This window comes from Juglans regia, chromosome 2 (assembly GCF_001411555.2).
Source record: "Juglans regia cultivar Chandler chromosome 2, Walnut 2.0, whole genome shotgun sequence".
Lineage (NCBI taxonomy): Eukaryota > Viridiplantae > Streptophyta > Magnoliopsida > Fagales > Juglandaceae > Juglans > Juglans regia.
Genome location: NC_049902.1, coordinates 8,964,596 through 8,969,478, shown reverse-complemented (window position 1 = coordinate 8,969,478; position 4,883 = coordinate 8,964,596). Strand labels below are relative to the sequence as shown.

General features: G+C 34.1%; 1 pseudogene; it reads right to left on the bottom strand.

Annotated features, from left to right (window-relative positions):
* Positions 1-2,682: 2,682 nt before the first annotated feature.
* Positions 2,683-4,580, bottom strand: LOC108994172 (annotated as a pseudogene).
* Between the last annotated feature and the right edge of the window lie 303 nt (positions 4,581-4,883).

Below are 4,883 nucleotides of genomic sequence, written 5' to 3'. Positions count from 1 at the left end.
ACTAACACGGAATTTTTCCGAGTTATTCTACAGATAAAAGACCTAATTTGGTCGAAGTTTGAAAGTATAAAGAGTACAAATTTTAAAATTAGAGGGAACTAATATATTGAAAATGATTGTTTTCGTATTTATCCCAGACTTTTGAACATTTTCTATTTGAAAAATTTTAGACATAAGTTTTACACCCTGCACACTCATTTAAAAACATGTCATTTTACTTTTTTACCCATGTAATGAAAATGATTCCAGACATATTTGTAAGTAAAATAGGATAAAAATGTAAAATGACATGTTTTTAAATGAGTGTATAAGGTGTGAGACTTTTAGGTAGCACTGCTCTTTTTATTTATTCAAGTTTAGAAAGGTGGCGTAATTTTTTTTTTTCTTTTTAAGTTTTGTGAAAGTTTTTTTAGATTTTAAATCCCATAATTATGCTTGTTATAAAAATGGAGATAAGGTGTTTTGATTAGGGCTGGGCAAAAATTAGAAATTCGACTCCATTCCATTCTGCTTGGAGTCGGAGTTGGAGTAAGATTTGTTTTTTAAAATTATCAATTGGAATCAGAGTCGAAGTCGGAGGTGTAGCTGGACTAACTCCGACTCCAACTTTGTTCTCTGACTCTGATATTGTACATATGTTATAAAAATATATATATTTATCTATATATTTATCATGTATACTAGTATAGTTATATAGTTAAATTCAATAAGATACTAATATGAGCTAATTATTATAAATAATATCCTTATAATATAATATAAATAGACTAATGATAGTTTAGTATATGTAAAAATCATAGTATTACTACAATACATAATCAAATATAGAAATAAGTTAGACACTTGTATTTAAATAAGTCTAGTGTAATAAGTTAATAACATATATATTAATTTACTGAAATATAATAATATATAATTAGACACTAGAAAGTCTGGTATATAATTAAGTTAGAAATAAGTTAGACAGTAGAATAATAACATATAATATTAATATATAATAATATGTAAGTAGACACTATATTATAAATCTTATATAAAAATAAATTAAATATTGCTATAAAAATAACTAATGAGTCTAGTATAATAAGTTAATAACACATAATACTAATTTATTAATTAGACACTCAAAATAATATGTAATTCTATAGTATGATAACATATAATTATTAGACACTAAAATAATATGTAATATTAGAGTATGATAACATATAATTAGACATTATTGTATAAGTCTAGTATAAAAATAGTTAGACATTAGTATAGAAGTAAATTAGCAGTGAGTGATTTAGTTTTAGTTTTTAATTGTTTGGAAAAATTAATATTTGAAAGCCCACAAAAAATTATTTTTGAAAATGGACTAAATATGAATCTCAAAAAAGCCTAAAGTTGAAAGCTAAAATCTGACTCCGCTCCGACAAGTTGGAGTTGGAATCAGATTGGAGCCTACACAAGTCAGAGTTGGATTTAGGGAAATCCGACTCCGACCTGTTTCGATAGTGAAAATGTTTTATCTTATCTTATCTCATCATTATAACTTTTTCAAAATTTCACACAAAATATAACAAACAATTTAATTTTTTCAAATCTCAAAACAATAATAATATTCTAACAATATTTTATTCAACTTTTAACTTTCATCTTATCTCACTATCCAAACGGCACCTAGTCGACACTTACCCCTAGTTTTGATTAATGTTACTGTTAGGATTGTTTCTGTAAATATGTTTGGAATGAGAGTAAGAAAATGTTGAGAAAAGTTTCAAAAACTACTTGTTGCCCAACATCATATCTTTTGAAGGTCTCTCACGATAAAACAGAAAGGCAAGTTACATGCAATTGGGAATATGAGCTACCAAGACCAATAAAACTCAAGGTCCAATCTAAAAGGAGCCTTGTAATTCATTTTAGATCCATGATAGGCTAGGAATTCTTTCATCTCTATTGATGATAGTTTTGGCCCTCTTCCATCAATGAATGTAGTTGGGTGCATCGAGTAATAGACATTTGATTCATGGTGAGGTAACAAAGAGTTGACAAGATGTAGAACAAAATACCTTCGATGTGAGATGGCAGACAGAACACTCTTGAGGTGGTAGCGGCTAACTCTAGGTCTAGGTACCTCTATCAAAACAAAGTAGGGATGATTCATCGTAAATGAAAATCTATTTTGGATAACTCTTGAAACTACTCTTATTGCGCAACCACCTCCTCTAAATTTCTTATAGAAGTAAATCATTAAAATTAATTTAGATACTCACAAAACCTTCCCCATTTTAAACTTGGCTTTAATCTTTACGAGGGACCAACTTGATTTCTGCACTGCAAGAGCTACTAGGGCTGTGCAAAAAACCCGTTAGACCGAGCAACCCGTCTCACCTGATAAGATCCGTCCAACAAAATACAATTTGTCTTCAGTATCGGGTTAGACCCGAGAAATGACGGGGCAAACCGACTCTTAAGATTTTTCAAGTGTTCACTCTTAAAAACCCTAGGGCAGCCAACTGGCCATTGTGCAGAAACGAAATGTAGTGACCCACTCTAGGAATTTCTAAACGAAAGCGTAAAAACACAGATCCATTTCTGAAAAAGAAAGTAGCTTTTATTAGTTGAGCCAACCAACCCAAACCAGCTAAGTGACTCAAATGCACAGAAAGATGGAAAAGGATGGGCGTCGCGTCGATGCTAACAAGCTGAGGCGGATTGGTGGGTGGCACAGGAGAGCTGATCGAAGAGGGAGAGAAGACGAGCGTTGTACTCACGGGCCCGGTGGACGGACTCTGCCTCGAGCTGAGAACAAAGCCTCTCCTCTGCCTCCTCACCGCCTCTGAGCCTCTCCCAAGCATCTACTCCTCCCTCTCCTGGCTCTTCCTCAACTCCCTCTCCAGCTCCTTGTTCTTCTTCCTCAACTTCGCCTCCTCCACTTTGCTCTTCATTTGACCCGTAATGCCCACCATTTGTCATTCTCTTTCTATCTTCTCTTTCCCAAGGCCAGAAGCTCAAAAGTGACTAACAATATTCTCTTTCCCAAGGCTAAATATCTTCGTTAGGGGTGGACAGCGGGGCCCCGCCCAGCATCTAGGGCCCCTAGCGGGGGCAGGTGGCGGGGAGTGCCCAACCCCGCCCTGCCCCCATTATATATATATATATATTATATACATATATATAAACATAAATATATATATATATATTACAAATTGTATATATATAAATATATATTACAATTTGTTAGACTTGTTCACAAAATATGCATTGACAAATTTAAAAACTACATATTTTAAAAATTAATACACTACAATTTACACAAAATATACACTAACAAATTTAAAAATTGCGTAGTTTTTAAATTATAGTTATATTTACAAAATTTAAATTTATAATTTGGATCTAAAAATGTATTTTTAATTACTTTTACATTTATAAATAATTTTTAAATCAAATAAATGTAGTATTTTTTTTTAAGTGAAAAGAGTTGGGGCAGATTCAAAATCCGCCCCGCACCCCGCATCCCCAGGGCAGGGGACGGGAGTGAAAACCCGACCCCCAGCCCCATGCGGGACGAGTAGCACCCCTAATCTTTGTAGCACACATATTCGGTTTTGATCCAACCCGAACATTATGGGTAGGGTTGGTTTGGACATGGCATGCAGTCGGGTCGGGTCGGGGCAAAAAACAGCTCGGGTTGGGCGGTGTGCAGGCCTAAGAGCTACATAACTCCAATTTCTTTTATAAAAACATGTAAACAAACTCATTTGCACCCTAAACACTAGAAATACTAACATATCCTCCAGCAATAAAACGTACTTGGCAGTCCTTGCACAAAATTCACTCTATACACAAAACCACTACATGCTTTGCGTATGTGTAGCAGCCTACTTTGCAAATGTTTGCTCGACTGCTTGTCCTACACGCTCCTAGCATACATCATATCGCAACGTTTAAAATTCATTAAATGAAAAATAATGTATCTAATATAATGTGTTGATGCAATTTTTTGTCAACGTCAGAAGTTAACAATACGGTTGAATGGCCCATAGAGGTGCTTGGACAACGATTCGATACTTAGATGCTCATGAATGGATTAAACAATAAATAAAGAGTAATACTATATTCAGTCGTAAAGTGCACAAACGTCGTATAATCGCTTTGAAAAGAGTGAGGTCTACTATTAAAAAATTATTATTTTTTCACGTGGGTCCTATATTTATTCACCTTTTTCAAAGTGATTACACAGCGTTTGTATACTCATGACTGCAACTATCATTTCTCATAAATAAAATGCAAGAAATATAAATAAAGAGAAAGATTCAGATTTACGTGGTTCGACACTAAGACATATATCTATTGGTCTTTTGAGAGAGAAATTTACTATATTTAGTGATTTTATAATCTCTCGTAACCTCATCTTGCTCCAGTAGAACAGTGAAAATAGAGGTTAAGGAAAAGTTGGAGAAGATGCCATATGTGTAGAAGTCTGGAAGTGAAAAGGGAGAACCCCCAAGTATGTAGAAGTCTCCTCGTTTAGAATTGTCTCTTTTTAGCCGAATCTCACTTTCTTTACTGTCACTTTCACATTTTTGCATGTCAGGCTATTAGCTTTAGTCTTAACCTAATGGTAGGTTTTGTCTCCTACTTCCTTACTCATGAGCCATTATCCTCTCATGGGTGGGTCTCCATACTCTTTTTATTCCCAATAACTGCCATGCGATTTTTATTGTAGACTTATCTAACACGTAAGAAATATAAAGAAACCCATGGTCTTTGTTTTGGACTAGTTTCACCACCAGCAGAGCTCGATCGTTAACCTGTGATAAGGAAAGATGGTGGTCCGATGTGTATGATGCACCTACAATGCCTAAGTTAGAAATATATGGTGAGCCACAGGC